The 17412-nt window shown below is 44.1% G+C and overlaps 1 protein-coding gene across 3 annotated transcripts in view; it reads left to right on the forward strand.

Annotated features, from left to right (window-relative positions):
* The window catches only part of PLEKHG4B (pleckstrin homology and RhoGEF domain containing G4B), a 646071-nt gene that overhangs the window by 63621 nt on the left and 565038 nt on the right, over nucleotides 1-17412 (forward strand). The gene's annotated exons all lie outside the window — the stretch shown is intronic.

The raw sequence follows: 17412 nt of genomic DNA on the forward strand, positions 1-17412 counted from the left end.
TAAAACAACGATCTTACTAGGCTTTGTGACATTCTGATCGCGCAAGTGCAGGGAAGTGGAAGTGGGGACGTGCCAAGAGGGGAGGGAGAAGTGCAGCCAGCGGGTGGCTCAAAGTGCAGAGATGAGGGACTGTAGGGTTGCAGGTACAGACCCTTAAGCGCTGGGGAGCCCGGAGGCAGTGCGAGGGCAACTGGTCCTTCAGGAGCCTGGCCCGAGTTCTGAAGGAATTCAGGTGACCAGTGCGCAGAGCAGTCGGGTACATCAGCAGGGGAGAGGAAGAGAGAAAGAGGAAGCGAAAAGGAAGGTCTGGAGTTGCTTCTGGAACAAGAGGTGGTTCTGCTCAGTCTGAGAGAGGCAAGGAGGCTGTTCCAGAGGGAGGCCCCAGCCGAGGAGATGGCTATGGCCCCAACTCTCTGCTTGGAGACGTGTCTGACCCTGAGAGTTGCAGGTGGATGAGCTGAGAGCTCGAGATGGAAGAGAGAAAGTTGGAGGTAGAGCAGTCTTAGGCCCTAGAAAGCCTTGTGGAGGGTCTTGAACTTGATCCTTGCAGCCACAGGGAGCCAGTGAAGAGATTTCAGGGCTGAGATACGATCCCAGGGCTTGAGGCCAAGGACAATCTTGCGGTCCTTTTCTGGATAAGTTGTAGTGTAGTGTACTGGCCCACTCTGGCCAAAAAATTGGTCCATTCTGTAAAAAAAAAGGGGCCCATCCTAGAATAATGGGCTGCCACTTTGGGAATTGCTTTATAACCCAGTCTGATCCTGGTGTGGCGAGAGGGGAAAACGGACGGACGGACGGAAGGTTTGCTGCCATGTTGAGGTGCTCGGGTACTGTGTGTGTGTGCAGGCCTGTTTCTAGGTGGCCTGCCTCCAAGGGATAACATGTGAAGATATGAGTAGAAATATGGGGAATGCGCAACATCTGATATCCGTGCCAATTCCAAGCATGTACTATACAATTAATCCCGGCTCCATGACACACACGTTGCCAAGAGGTTGTTGCTGGCAGAAGACCTCCCTCCCTAGACATTATCCGCGTGTAACTCAGCACTGAGGCAGATACGCGTCATTGTGTCCAGGTGCTTCCTTCAAAAGCCACATTCCTGGCCACCGCGTCTCCTTTAACTTCATCTGCTGTTCACAAAGGTTCGGGCTCGGCAGTGCGTTTTTTTTTTAACTACATTGTGCTTCAGGGCAGGATTTAAGTGCAGCATTTAAACTACATTATTATCAACTAGACACAGGGGGCGCCCATAGATTCCTTCTCCTTGGGGGTGTTCTGAACTACTGCGGCCTCTCTTTCTCTATAGTCCCAATGTTTGCGTGCATACATGCTTTGGGCCCTTTCGTCTTAGCGTTTCGTCTTCATTATCGTGTGTTGAACATATATAGATGCGTCATTTTTTTGCGAGTTTAAATTCAGTGTTGAGGACCTGACCTGGTGTCCCGAACAGCCAAACTCGCAGAAGTTTCATACTATTAACCCCATAGGAAATTACGTTTTCTCTTCAAGAATTATTGGCTCGGAACCTGGAAACCCTTTTTTATAATGTTTTGGTAACGCTTAAGCTTGCATTTTTTTCATACAGTTTTTAAAATCTGTCCAAATATTGACAATAATAATAAAAAAATAAAAAAATTGAGAAATTCACTTTATTAAGAAAATGCTTTCTGAATAACTAACCGAGTAGAAAATGGAGATCCTGATTAAGTGGGAAGGAAAAAAATAAAACAATAGACTGTCACACAGCTGAAGGTGGCCATTCCAGCATGCAGATTGTTGCTCTGCACGCTAGGCATGGGTCAGCAGACCGGCTCTAAACAAAACGGAAGCTCGGCCCTGGGCCTTTCCACTAAAACGGAAACTCGCCGACCATTGGACTAGATCACGTAGTGGCCAAGCGCTCGGCCCTGGGCCTTTCCACTAAAACAGAAACTCGCCCGACCATTGGATTAGATCACACTGTGGCCAAGCGCTCGGCCCTGGGCCTTTCCACTAAAACAGAAACTCGTCGACCATTGGATTAGATCACGCAGTGGCCAAGCGCTCTCCCAACAAGGAAAAGTGCCCTAGGCCTTTCCACTAAAACAGAAACTCACCCGACCATTGGATTAGATCACGCAGTGGCCAAGCGCTCTCCCAACAAGGAAAAGGGCCCTGGGCCTTTCCACTAAAAACTGAAACTCTCCCGAGCTTTGGACTAGATCACACTGTGGCCAAGCCCTCTCCCAACAAGGAAAAGGGCCCTGGGCCTTTCCACTAAAACGGAAACTCACCCGACCATTGGACTAGATCACACTGTGGCCAAGCGCACTCCCAACAAGGAAAAGTGCCCTAGGCCTTTCCACTAAAACAGAAACTCACCCGACCATTGGATTAGATCACGCAGTGGCCAAGCGCTCTCCCAACAAGGAAAAGGGCCCTGGGCCTTTCCACTAAAAACTGAAACTCTCCCGAGCTTTGGACTAGATCACACTGTGGCCAAGCCCTCTCCCAACAAGGAAAAGGGCCCTGGGCCTTTCCACTAAAACTGAAACTCTCCTGACCTTTGGACTAGATCACACTGTGGCCAAGCGCACTCCCAACAAGGAAAAAGGCCCTGGGCCTTTCCACTTAAAACTGAAACTCGCCCGACCATTGGACTAGATCGCACAGTGGCCAAGCTCTCTCCCAACAATGAAAAGTGCCCTGGGCCACTAAAAACAGAAACTCACCCGAGCCTTGAACTAGATCACGCTGTGGCTAATTGTCTCCCAACAAGGAAAAAGGCCTTGGGCCTTTCCACTAATGCTCATCAGCCAAGTGCAACATATCGAGTTTTGAGAGGTCTATTTATAGGGAGGCCTCACATTGTGTCTATAACCGTCCCAATTTTCGATATCTCTTTATTCTTCATCTGATAACATATTTCCACTGAAGACATTTCCCAACCTCGGATCCTTAACAGCCACCCACGATCCCTGAGCAAATGTGAAATACCTGCTCGGCGTGCTACAGTGATGTCGGGGGCAATGCAGTCAACACTGTGCCCAAATAGTTATAGGCTTGAACAGATCAATTCTCTCTGCTCCGGATTACGCCCAAGAATGGACACAATGCATACGTGCCATCCATAGGCAATCAAAGGTCTGAAGGAAATGAAACTAACCTCTACCCTGAAAGCCATCTGCTCTTCCACAGGAAATTATCTTTAGCAAAGACCTCCTTTTATGAATCACGTTTGCACCAGAGCACCTCAGAACAGCTCCAGGCATTTCCAGATATCCTCAGTTTCTCTTTTTGGATCAGGCTCGAGAAAGCAGATGCAAATCTGAGCTGCTCAGGGACCTCTCCTGTTTTTGAGCCAATGGGAATCTTTTTAAATCTGGCCCCTAGTCCTGGGAACTGCTACTATTTGAGTTCCCAATATTCTACCCTGGTATCCTATGTATTTGCATCTGTTTTATGGAGGTGTTTTAGTTCATTATAATATGGATGCAAATGACCAACACTAAACATGCCATTTGGTCTTAAAATAGAATATATTTAAGCGATCTAGGCCAAGGGTGGTGGTCATTATCATGGGATGATGACCCTCCCACAAACCTATGGTCTGAGACGATGTAAAGTCCCATAAATTGGGGAAGTGTCCTTGTCCCATGTGATAATGACCCCACCGGAGGTTTACAAGGCTTTTATAATATAAACTAGGGGTTAGGCGTCATGTCTGATATGGAGAAAATACTCACTCCAGTAACTATATCTGCAGTGTTGCGAACCAGACGAAGGACTCGGACAAATGACTGACATTTCAACAAGGGTGTTTATTGAAAATCAATAAAACTCTTCACTTGCCCTACCTCTGAGGGAAGTTCCCTACTGAAAAACTAAAACTAATGGTCCTCATCAAAAGAACAACAGTTAGTCCAAATCCTATCCAACAAATCTGGCCCTACCACTTTGGGAAAAGGGAGGCTGGAGCAACGCCCTCTATCTTCGGCTTCTGCTTTACCCTATCACTGGGGTTGTTTTTCCTTGGATTCAAGTTCGTCAAAAGATGAAATCGGTCACAGCTTTTCTGTAGACCTTACTGGTTCAAATGAATCCTTCGTATGGTTCTCCCTTTCTCGGGAAACAAGGGTTTCCTCTTCAGAGCCTCTCCAGGTTCCCTTTAACGCACTCCTCTTTACAACAATGTCAAAGCCCTTGGACTGCCCGAAGTCCGATGACCTTCCAGCAAACTTGTTTCTTCACCGTCAACATCCTTCACATAGGGCATTTGCCCGTCGGGTTTCTTGAGCTCCCGTAACCTTGTATGCTCTTCCAGCCTTGATTCCAAATGTTCGTGCCACTCTCATTCTGATTCACAAGGGTGCTTACCTGCTCGGGTTGTCCAGGTTCCTGTGACATCGTTGGCTCTCTTCGCCTTAATTCAAAGTGTTCATATCCCTCTCATTCTGATATACAGGGGCCACTTGCCCGCTTGGGGTTTCCAGGCTCCCAAACCCAGTCTTGTAGCCTTACTTCCAAATGTCTGTACCTCTCGGGGGTAGATTCTCTGTGGGAGCACCCACATCCCCGTTGCCACGTCTCTCCGCAGAAAATAACCTTTGGTCGTAGAGCTCGGGGATCCAAACTCTCCTGTGTCCTTCCTACATCCCTGTCTCTTCCCCCTCCCTGACCTTGGCTTCTCGGTCAGACACACTGCCATCCTTCTGGCACCCGGCTAGAATTAGGCTTTCTGTTCACGTGACTGCAGGTTCCTGCTGCCCCTCCAGGACATCTCCTCGTCAGAAGCTCACCCCTGCGTAGGAATCGCCCTCCTCCCTGCATAGCAGTTCCCTCTCCATTCACAGTTTATCTGAGGTTTATATACGTCATCATGTTAAGGATTTCAATCAGGCGAAGTACACCTTAGTCTCGGTCTTTTATGCAGCGCGCAACTGAACGGCTTATGTTTGTGTTAAATTCAATATTGAGATGGTACACCACTCATATTACACCCCCCTTTTCAAGTACCCCAGGTCACAATGGACCATGAACCAGGCTGGGTGATAAAATGTAATATTTATTTATTTGAAAATTAAAATAAATCATACCATTTTTAATATGGGGCAGCAATCGCCAATGGGGTGATCAGAACAATAGGAATGTAAGCAATGCACTTAGTTAACCTTCTATTGACACATCCACAAAACACCAAGGAATAGGAGCACTTTTAGATTTTAGGTAAGATAGCACTTGAGTAAAAACTTCCCCCTGGAATGTTCCTTGAAACCACAAATAATAAATTCTGAGTGGATAAACAGAAGCAGTAGGGAACAGAATTGAAATCCGAACTTCCCTCCCCAAACAAGAGAGAAAAACGGATTTTAAACCCTGGCAATGCTAAAAATGACACTCGGAAATGGATGAATAAAATAATGAATGTGTGTAAAAGCCTTGAAGCAAATATTATTCCTCACTACAGCAACAAAGCAAATATACTAACAATCCCTAAGAATGGATAACCAAGAGCATACAGTTAAAAAATGAGTGGCAGGGTTTAAAACATGTTGCAGCAAATGACATGTTGGAAACTTGCAAACTTTGCAATTCCCGCCTGAAATTACCCAAACGGTTTTTATTAAAAACGGGTGAAATATTGTAAATCGGTTTTTGTGTTGGGGTGTAGGTATAGATCATAGGTACAATATGGAAGTGAAATTAGGTTTCTAGCTGGTAAATTGAGTGAGTTATGCAAGATAGAGGGAGATTCGTTTTGCCATGTATAGTCTCCTGCCAGGGCTTTCAACTTGTGTGCCTTTGTCCACACCTCCACACTTTCACACTTGTTGATTAACGACATTAGCCTTATTGCCTAATTCATTCTGTCCATCATATACTGCCTTGTTAGTGTTTTGCTCACACTTCCATTCTTGGTAATTCACCGCCTTAGTCTTATTGACTAATTCACTTTGTCTGTTATGTGCTGCCTTGTTACTGTTTCTTAAATGCATATACGGCACATTCTTGCAAACTTCTAAGACTCCCTTCTTTAGAAGGTGCACTTTCACGTTCTCGCTCTCCGGTTTTGCACACAGTGCTTTTTCTCTTTCCGTTTTGTTATGTTCTATATTTTGCAAATGGCGTGCTCGCCAATTTGCCTGAGTGTTTTGCTTTGGTGCACAGCGGGGACGCAGCCCACTGATTAAGTCTTCAGGTGCTTTCCTTCTCGCGGCCACCGGGTTTCAGCATTCCTGCTTCCAGAGGCTCCAGCTGGGCTTTTCTGCTTCACACAGTTCTCTGGTAGGTGTACCGCTGCTTCCTGCCACCGGCAAGCACCCAGGAGCCTTGACATACCCGCTGTGTGTGGTCTCCTTCGTGCAGCCTTCTGCTTCTCAGCACTTGAGCCGATTGGCTCCACCGTCCTCCTTCCAGCCTGTCTACCGCACACAGAGGAGCAACCCACTCCCACCAGCAGTTCACCTAAGTTTCTGGCGGTAATCTCACTGGTCTTGCCTCTACTATTACTACCACCCCTAATAGCTCTACCCCTACCCCTACTACTAAAACTTTAACACCACCACTACTACTCTACTACCCCCTTCTCCATCTAACAGCTACTCTACTACTGTCACTACCACTACTCCCACCCCGAACTACTACCACCTCTCTACTCCTTCTCTATCACAAATTCACTCAATCGTTACTGTCATGCACAAACGCTGCACAGATCCCTCTCTTCAATGGCATCCGCACATCTTTCACATTCGCCTCCTCTGATCTCTTGGACGTCCTCCACCATGTTCTGTCCTCACTCAACTATCCTACAATAAAACATTCACACACACTTGCTTAAATACCCCACACCCTACCAGGATTGAATATTTACCCAGTCCAACCACTTACCTGTCTTGTGGGGGTTTGTCAGGGGAAGAGCTTTGAGAGGCTGACCAGACTTACAAGGGCTGTAACCCCACCACCTTCCTGCATAGTCTTGTCGCATTCACAACATGGCATATGAATTGGCTACTCCCTTGAGGGTTAATGAGACATTCCTGCACCTGTCATCGCTGTAGATATTTTAATAATATGGTCCCTGGTGGGCTAGAGAGAATAATAATAAAGCATTTCTGAAGGCCTTTCCCTTCATTACAAATATTTCCCTGGTAGTTATGGTGTTTTTTTCCACTGCGCAGTGTGGGGAATCCTGCAGGTCCGCCACCAAAAACCTACCTAGGGTCTCCTCGCAGGTGTCCAGGAGAGGGCAGATGCTTCCTGATGCCAATCCTGGGGATGGTGTATTTCGGGAGGATCACCTGGGTGGAGACAAGGCCCAGGGTAGTGGGGAGATTTTGCAGGGGGAGGCACAGTATTTCTCCTTGGAGAGGGATACTCTTGCCACTGTGTTAAAGGAGGAACTGGCTTATTGTCGCTTTGAAATATCTCGATCTCCCAGTAAGGATGAAAGGGTAAACTCAAAGGGTGTAACCCAACAAAGTGTTGTATCCCAAAAAAGGTCTTTTGTACCCCTAAAATTAAATATCCTCCCCAATGCCAAATGTATACCAAAAGGAAGGACAGAAAAGTGGCCTCTTCTATACCATATGTCTCTTATAAGGTTAAACCCCACAATCTCGCTTCTGAAAACATTAAGGGAATTAAAACCACTATTAAAAGTAGAAAGGGTGTGTCAAAACCTAATTTTCTTAACATGTACTACCTGTCCCAGAATCCCTCGGACTGGGACCAAGTAGAGGGCCCATGAGGCATGCACAAGTAAAGGACAGGCGAGCAGGCCTAACGGCCTTTGCCAGGGTCAGACAATTAACACTAAGGACCTGCACCTGAAGCCAATTGTCCCACCTGAGGGGCATACCAGGCTGCAGCAGGAAGGAGCACTAGAAAGAAGATGGAACAGGAGCTGAAGGTTGGCAGTAGTAGCAGAACAAGAAGCAGAGCACGAGGCGGGAAGCGCACAATGGAGTTTGAACACTTAAGGGACGGCTGGACGAGAGACGGCAGAATTCACCTGCAGGTTCTGAGTTGGTCTTGTGCTCACAAACCCTGTTTGGCTGTGGCTGTACTGGAAGAGACTGAGAGAAGTTAAGTCTTTCCAGGTGCGCCTAATTGCTGTGAATGCAGAGCTGAGATTGTGCAACTACCCGAAGCCCCGTGTACAGAAGCAAGCTGAGGGAAGTTGGAGAGAAGGAAACTCTCCATGGTCGAGGCCAGATAGACACCCGTACTGCAGAGGGTGTGGGTCCCAAGAGTGCCTGAAGCAGTAGTAGAAGAAGGAAAGTCGGGAAGTGGAAGCAGCCCACAACCGCTGTGATCTTGAGCCTGTGAGTGAAGTTCCGTACTCCAATTCACAAGAAACTCCTTGCCGGTAACTGTAACCAACTAAATTAACACTCGCGTAGAAGTGGGAGTGAGTAAAAGAAGTTAGTTGCTGTGGGAAGTCGTCACAACAAAGGAAATGTATCCCACGCATGTTTAGCACAAGTTAAAGTGCTTGCGTAGAAGGAAAGCCTTTTTATTTTCCATTGTTGTATTAACACCACAACTGGAGTGCTCGTGTTTCTCCTATTCAGAGGGAAAGCGTTGTGGGTAATCACTCGAGAGGTAGCAGCTGACTTTCCCAAATTGTTACAAGAACACTTGCATCAAAGAAAGGTTGCATGCGATTCCCGATCCACGTTCAAGCAGAACTCTGTATAAAGAAAAGGGAACGCAAGTCTAAGTTGAAATTCCTCATCAAAGAGTGGTCGCTTGTACCTAATTTCCTTTCTCTAGTAAAAGCTGACTCTTGTAACATTCAGAACAAATACCTTGTAGTTGTAGAAGTTGCTGAAGTCGCGAGAAGAACAAGCATTACCCAAGCCAGTAGATGGATCCTTTCTAATGTGAAACCAGCCCTATTAAGACCTAACCAGCAATGATTTTAAGTTGTGGAAGCTGTTATAAATCCAGTGTCCTAGGATAGAAGGGTGATGAGGTTATCCAAGGCTGGAAGAGTGGCAATGCAGCTTTGGGGTAACTACTGGACACAAACACGTGTGTATAAAGCTCGGGAAGGGAACTGGGTGCTTGTTAAAAAAAACTGGTCAACAATCTGTGAAGCTGAGACTGTTAAAGCTGAGAAGGAAAAGCAGTCTAGAAGCCAAGACGGATTCTAGTGGTAGCTGTAAGATAGACGGATGTGGCAAAGACGCTGCCCTTTCTTGTGGCAAAGGAAAGAAGAGTGCCTTACCTACCTGTGGAGGTCAAAGAGTCTTGTCCAAGTTGCCAGATAAATTCCTAAAGTATCAAGTTGCAGCAGAACCGGTAGAACTGTGGTTGTCTATAATATTGTCAGAACACGTTATATTGAATGTAGTTGAAGAAGTAGTAGTAGTAGACTGTGACGCCAAGGAGCCTGCTTTCACAGTACCATTTGCAGAAGGGAGTTGTCAAAGAGAAAGCTACCCCTTTAGAAGAATAAGCATCTTCACAAGTTATACCAAAGATGCTGTAGCAGTTTCAAAAAGAACAGTTGTTGAAGCAGAAGTGGTACTTTTGTATTGAACTTTGTCAATGCTATCCTGAAAGGAGGTTATCCAGGATTACCATTGGTTCCATTTTCTTTGTGGAGATTGGAAAGGGAACATTTCAACAAACTGAGAAGGAACTGTTACCAGTGGGTTTTTGTTTGGGTGAACCTTTGTTTCTTTGGAACTTTTCAAGAAATGATTTAAGACTTTACTTTTCTTTGGGGGAAATTGACTTTGGACATTCCTGGGAATGAGATCTACCCAGCACAAGTGGAAGTTATCCAAGTCACTGGTTATTTGGTGATCTTTTATTTATGTTTATGATTTGCTCTGAATGTTTTGTTTAGTGTGAGGGCCAGTTTTGTGTATGCTAGGAGATTTTCCCTTGGGTCCTAGACTAGGACTAGGAAGGGAATTCCCTGGTAGAGTAGGCTTAGTTAGGTTTTCTTTGCATTTTCTGTTGAAAATAAAATGTCAAATACTGAGAAAACTACAAGCAGTTGTCCACCTCACATTACGGACCCCTCACAGCAGATTCCAGTGGATGTGGTCTGCTGGAGCCGCGTTCCCCTGCTGGATGCTGTCCAGTGCCGGGTTTTCCTGCGGCATCTTACTGTACGGCAGCCGGTGTTATCATGGTTACTGCCTCCCAGTATGTTTGTTTACCGCTCTCTGGTGGTGGTGTTGCCGGCTTCACCACCCTTCTCCTGGGAGGCGGTTGCGTCCCATGCTGGGTCACCGACATTCTGTTGACCTTACTCTCTGGTGGTGTTCCTCAGGGCCTGCAGTGTCTGCTCCCCTGTGGGCACTGCGATGACCGCTCTGGTGACGAGACTGATTGCACCGGGGTTGGGAGAGGACCTGCCCACACCAGACTGGTTGTTCAGCCCTAGGCTTGCTCCCCAACCCTAGTTGGGCCATGACAGTGGCCCCGTCACCCATCCCTACACTTGCGATATAGTGTATTTTATACTCCGAAATAGAAACGCATTAAGACTACTCCTACCGTTTGAAGCATTTATGTATGTTTATTCTCTGGTAGAGAAATAAGAGCATCAAAATAATGTACTCAAACACGCAGTTCCCAATGTTGGTAAGTAAATGGTGGAATATAGTCCTAGCATCCTGCGTTTTTACTCACTTCTAGAATGTTATAGCAACCTGCAAGCAATGTGTGTAGCCATCTAAAATTATAGCACAGTAAAACTTAGTTATATTTGCAGCTGAGCTATCAGGATTGGCGTGCAAGGGGGCGGCAGGGGTTATACCATTACATGGAAAGCCCATACATTGATAGGGTTAAAAATTGTCAAAAGTCCATAGCTTCCCTGGGTAACTACTCCAAAACAGCCGAAAAGTAATCTGGAGCCATGTATTAAACAAAATGCAGAAAAGGCATTTTTAAATCCTGCTGCAAGTATTCCTATCCTCTGTGTTTTGATGCTTCCACTTAAACTGGCCAAAGAAATAAATATAAGGGGCAGCACGGACCGGTCTTAATGTGCTGTGCCGAATCTCAGTATTGTAGTAAACTGTGTGTCAGCAGCACAGGGGGATAGTTGAAAGACTACATGACAAACCTACACCGTGTGGGAACTTAATGGTGTAACCATGGAAAATAAAAATATGGTGCAAAAATTGGTAAAATGGCTTATATCCGCCTCCAAAATATTGAAAAACAATAAATCAGGTAATACTTGTCAGGTTGACTGTTAGATATGAGAACCTGCTGTCCAAGTCTAAATTGGCAGCACAAATTCTTTTAATGTAAATCAGAATCGATTAGAGTATATTTCAGAAGACTATACTCGTATCTACAAGCTTGCCATTGTAGAAACTAAATGCACTTATTTTTCTGGCCAAATCACACATGCTCTTAACCAGCACGGAGAACTTATTAGGATTAAGTCTCTCTCTGCTGCACCCTCTTCTCCTACTAGTGCTCCTTCTACTAAAACAGTGTGTGCTTCTTTGTCAAGGTTTTTTGTGGATAAAATCTATCTTGTTCGTCAAACTATACTGACATCTCTGCCTAGTTTGCATGTGGACCGTGTTGCTCAAAGACAGTTTGTACCAACCTTTTTATATTGATCTGATTTTCCCTTGGTGAACTCGGACAACATTATTAAAGCTACTTTGAAGCTAAAGTCGTCCTCTCCTTTTGACTCTATCTTCAAGTTGTGAAACAAGTCATAGTTAAATATCAAAAAAAGGAAACCTGCACAGTTAACACATATCAAGGGAACTCAACTTAGGATTCTAAAACAGCATATTCAATATCATAAAATTAATTTTATTAAACATATATGCACATGATCATAGAACACTTATAATAAATATACAGGTAAAAACCATACAATAGGAAAATATTTAAACTCTAAACATTACACACATTTTAAAACCAGAAAAAAGTGCCTCTTGGCACTGTCTTATTCTGAGGTGTTTTGAGCGCAGTACATGCAATGTGCTAATTCTTGCTTCTTCACTAGCCCAATTTATCTAAGTTTCTGTCCTTCAAGCTCTATTCTGATGGACATTCATCAAGGGCTGATAAACCTTATACGTGTGATATACTCATTTCTGTCGCTGTGTCCCTGGTTGACCGCTTAGCTCTGCTTTAGACTTTCAGATCTAGTACCTAGAATTCTTTGAGCTAGGATAGGTGGCCGAGCCATTTTAATTGCGCCAGCCCAAACATGGAACAGGCTTCCTTTTGATCTTTGTGAAATCACCTGATCATTTGACTTTTCGGCACCATCTCAAAACCTTTTTATTTTAGTAATCTTTAATTATTTGCTCTCGTCTTCACTGGATTGGCTTAGCGCCATGATGCCTTTGGGTGAAAGTTGCGCTCTATAAATGGTTTTAACATAATTTAGTTTAGTTTAATTAACTTCTAATGCGCAGCAATGAGCCCATCGGCAGAGAGCAGTCAGGGTAGATGCAAAAAAAAAAAGAGTTCTTCAAACAACCAACGTTTTGAGCTTTTTCTTGAAGGGCTCTTCATAACATAAAATAGAGTAATCTGCCTTGAAAAAACCTGTAGTGCAAAACTGATGGCCATATAGTTGGCAGTTCAATGTTAATTGGCTATTCATGTTACTGAAGGTATACTTGCGTTTATTAAGTCACACTTACTAACACACCCCGAGTTTATGGTTGTGAATGCTTTGAAATCAATAAAAATACAAATTGATGAACACAACTATTGAATGGTTTGATTATATATCTTTCAAAACTGTTTGATTTTGGGGTGTGCTTAGATGTATGATATAATAAAGTATGGACTCATGTTCCATTCCTGTATGGATGATATGAAAGTCTGCCTCACTATTAAAGTTCCCAGTCATGACCTAACTTATCCAGCAAGTTCCTGAATGAAATGGAGCTTTGGGTGCCAGAGAATGACCTCCACCATCGGGGTCCAAAAATACTCTACTCCACTGCCTCAGGCTGCCGTTTACCTTTTCTTTAGCCCAGCTACCTATCTACCTACTATTTGTCCCCCCTACAGAAATGAGGCTTCTATTGGCTAGCAGATCATGATATTAACGCACAAACTAAATCGTCAAGTCAGCATTCTAGTTCTATTCCGATTTCCCTTAAACACGCTTCGGTGATCCCGCTACTGAAAGGTTGTTGCCTATGCACATCAAAACCGTTATACTTCTATAGTTAGTGCATTTTATTATCAAAAAATTGGATGGCTAATTCATTACACCTGTGGTTAAATGCTTGCAAAAAGGAAAGAAAACAGTGCAAACCGTCTTCTCTTAATCCCCCAAGATGGAACTCCATAATAACTCCACACCATTCTCTTCACTGGCTACCAGTCAGCAGTAGAATCATCTTCAAGGTTTTATTCTTTGTTTTTAGGTGCGTACATAGGTCGGCACGAAATCACCTGGAATATAAGATTCTGCATTACGCTCCTGGTTGTACTTTTCCATGAGCGAAAAACTGGCTCCGTTACACTCCAAAATCTAACTTCAATATAAGAGGTGACCGAAGATTTGCTGTGGAAAGTTCTGCGCCTATGGAATGCATACAAATTTAACAGTACTGACCTTTTGTAAAACACTCAAACATTTTCGATTTTGCCAACACTGTTCTCCTTTATGGCCTGGCTAGTAAAAATAATTGTATCCTTTGTGCTTTGTGCCTTGTTGCAATCCGGTCTACCTCTGGTACTTTTATAAATTCATTCACAAATCTGAAAATTCAGAATACTTGAGCCATTTGAAAGTCGTTTCCTTCTTCTTATCAAAGCAGTTACGCCTTTGGGTGTTGTTCTGGGTGTTATTCTGTCACCATTGTTGATGTTATCATACAAATTAGAATTTGGTAAATTGCAAAGTCTGGACTCATAAGCAGATCTGCTCTGTCATGGCCAGTGCATTAAAATAGCTGCTTGCTTCCTCTTAGCCAGGCAGTCCAGTTTTGTGAAGCAGGTAGGCTTCCCAGCTCTGACCCACATGACTTGTCAAGAACCATATCCTCTGGCTTTCTGTGCTCTTCTGCCCTCCTGTTTAGCTAGTTACATAGTGTGAAGGCAAACATATCGGTCCCATTTGAATCACCCTTATTTCCTTGCTAGCCATTCCTCACTTATGGGAGTAATTCTTTAATCTCCAATTTTGATCAGCTGCCGTTAACGTGAGCTTTTGTTTCTCACAGGTTAACATTGGTTATCGTACATAATGTCCACAAATTAGTAATTTCTCCAAGGGATGGTACCAACCCACAGCATGTTTTATCTCCTCGTCTCAAATAGCTGGTCTTAGAAGGATCCTCTGTTTCTCACAGAATAACCTTAGTTTTGCAAAAATGTTTTTGTACAGCTTTTGTAGGGCACAAGAAGTACAGCCAATCGGTAACTGTTTCATGATACGGACACTTGCGACTGAGCAATTTTTCTTCCATGCCTGGGATTTTCAATATGACAGATTTAAAAAAAAAAGTTAACATGAACTGTGTATAATGGGGCCGTTAAAAAAAATTCTCGTTATCAAGGGCGGGTTCTGTCACAGAATGTGAACACATGTTTAAATATGTTATTCTTAAACCATATTATTGAGTGAATATTTTAAAAATAAAACCTTGTGTATAATGAATATAGCTTTGCTATGTTTTGAATCCTTGAGTTCTCTATTGTAACAAACAAAATGTAAACAGTGGATAATATTTGTTCAATTTGAAAGTGCAGCACACATTCATATTGGCATTAAATGTGGAGAAGTCTTTTCACATGACAATGTGTAAAAGCACGGAACATGAATGTGAATGAACCCTTTTTAACACATCATGCAGAGTCTACATGAAAAAAATGTAACGCCATACTTTGAAGAATCATGCAGACCCCTCACCAAAACCCTGCCTAAGGTCTCCTCCCAGGCGGTCCGCAGAGGGCAGACACTTCCTGATCCCAATCCTGGGAGTGGTGTACTGCGGGAGGATCACCTGGGTGGAGACAGATCCAAGGGTAGTGAGGAGGTTCCGTGGGATGGGACACAGTATTTTTCCTCTGAAGGGAATATTCTTACCACCATGTCAGAAAAGGTTATGGCTTATTGTCATTTTAACATCTCTGAAAGCTAAAGTGGTCAGACCTGGGGTTGTAACATCAACCCTATATACCAGAAGAACAAATCTTTTTGTATCCCTAACTGCCCTCCTCAATACCAAAGGTATACTACAGGAAATGGCTGAAATGTTGCCTTCTCTACACCTTCTATTTCTAATAAGATTGAAACCTACAATCCCTCTTAAAATTAATAAGGGATTTAAATCTACCCTTAATTCTATAAAAGAAGTGGAGAACCCTAACTCTTTTAAAATAAACTACATGCCCCAGAATCTCTTTGGGACTGAGATGAAGAAGAGTGCTGAAGAGGCATGTAGATGTGAAGGACAGGCAAGTAGGCTTAATAGCCTTTGCCAGGGTCAGGCAATTAACCATCGAGACCTGCACCTGAAGTTAATTACCCCCACCTTAGAGGCATAAAAGAACGAACATTAGAAGCTGTGAATGGAGCTGGGGCAGGAGCTGGAAGCCTGGCAGTAATAACAGAAAGAGAAGAGCACAAAGCTGGCAGTTTAGTAGGAAGAGTGTTCACTTAAGGGACGCCGCGACAAGAGGAAAGCAGATTTCACCTGCAAGTCTTGAGAGAGTCCTGTGTTCACAAACCTTGTTTTGCCATGGCTGCATTGAGCGGGACGTGCCAAGATTGGATGTCTTCGCAGGTGAGCCTAGAGGCTATGATTGCAGAGCCATGATCGAAAGGAAGATGAGGGACAGAGGAGAAAAGGCTACTTCCCGTGGTTAAGGCCCGACTGGAGACACCAATGCTGCAGAAGGGTGTGGGTCCCAAGAGTGCCTAACGTAGTAGCAGAAGGAGTAGAAGTTGGGACGTGGAAGCAGCCCGCAACCGCAGTGTTCCTAGAGCCAGTGAGTGTTGCTCCGTGTTCAGGTTCCCTTTAAAACCCTTGTTGGTAACTTCCCAGCTATGGATTAATTGAGTAAGAGTGTGAGCGAGTAAAGGACTTATTGTGAAGAGGTCAGCGTGCAATGAAAATGTATCATGCATGCTTCTGAAGCAAGTTGAAGGGGGCGCATGTAAAAGAAAAACTTTCATTTTCCGTTAATCTGATTTGTTTTAAGTTACCAAAGTGGTTGCATGCCTCCAATTGGGAATGGGGACATATTTTCAAATCACTCGGAGCCCAAAAAGCGGACTTTCACATATTGTTATAAGGTATGTTATATCAAAGAGATGTCGTTTGTGAATAATTGTGATTCCCAACTGAAATCCGAATATAACTCTGTTATCAAAGAGGAATACAATTCTTAATGTTTCTCTTTGGAAGATTGAACCTTGTAACATCCAGAACAAGTATTTTATGAATGTAGAAGTTGCTAAACTGATAAGAACTGGCAGTAGACAAATCCTTTCTGTAGTGAAACCAGCCGTGTTGAAATCTATCGACCTGAATTCTGTGGTTGTGGAAGTTGTTAAAGGTCCTGTCTCCCCTGATACAAGTGTGACATTGGTATCGCAACCCGGAAGAGTATCAATACAGTGTCAGGGTCGCTACTGGAACCAAGAAGATGTGAATGAAGCCCTGGGGGTGGGGGAAGGGAGCTGGGTGCTTGCAAGAAGATTAGGTCAACAGTTTAAAATGCTGAGACTGTTGAAGTGGAAGGAAAAGCAGTTTGGAAGCAGAGACAGATTATATTGGTGGCAAGAAAAGAGACGGAGGCAAAGAGGCTGCCCTTTTCTTATAGCCTAGGAAATACAAGTCGGAGAGTCTTGTCTTTAAGCTACCTAACAATTCTAAAGTATCAAGTGAAGGTAGAACTATCTGAACTGTGGTGGTGTATACAACTGCCCATGCACGTTGCACTAAAGGTGGTTGAGGTAGTGGCATACAGTGGAACAAGAGGAGTCTGTTTCCACAGTAACAGTAGTAGAAGAGGAATTAAGAGGAAGCGGCACCCTCAGGGGAAGCATCCTGACATTTAAGAGGTCAGAGCTACACTGGAAGTTGTAGAAGCAATTGTTTCATTATCTTTTTGAACTGTCGCAACATAATCTTGGAAGATGATATCCAGGATTACTATTGGTCCTGTTTTCTCAGCTGGGATTGGAAGGGGACCATTTAAACAAAGCTGAAGAACTGTTACCAGTGGATTTTTGTTTGAACCTTTGTTTCTTTTGTAATTCACAACAGCTGATTCAAGACCTTACGTTTCCTTTTGAACACTTGGAGATATTGGGCCTCATTACGAGTTTGGCGATAGCCGTGCCCTTAATAGGGGCACAGCTACCACCAAACTCGCTACCGGCACCCGCAAATGGGCCATTACCGGCCTATTACGAGTTGAACGGGCTGGTAATTGCCCATTCGCGGGTGCCGG

Source organism: Ambystoma mexicanum, chromosome 5q (genome assembly GCF_040938575.1).
Source record: "Ambystoma mexicanum isolate Mex_15411 chromosome 5q, UKY_AmexF1_1, whole genome shotgun sequence".
NCBI lineage: Eukaryota > Metazoa > Chordata > Amphibia > Caudata > Ambystomatidae > Ambystoma > Ambystoma mexicanum.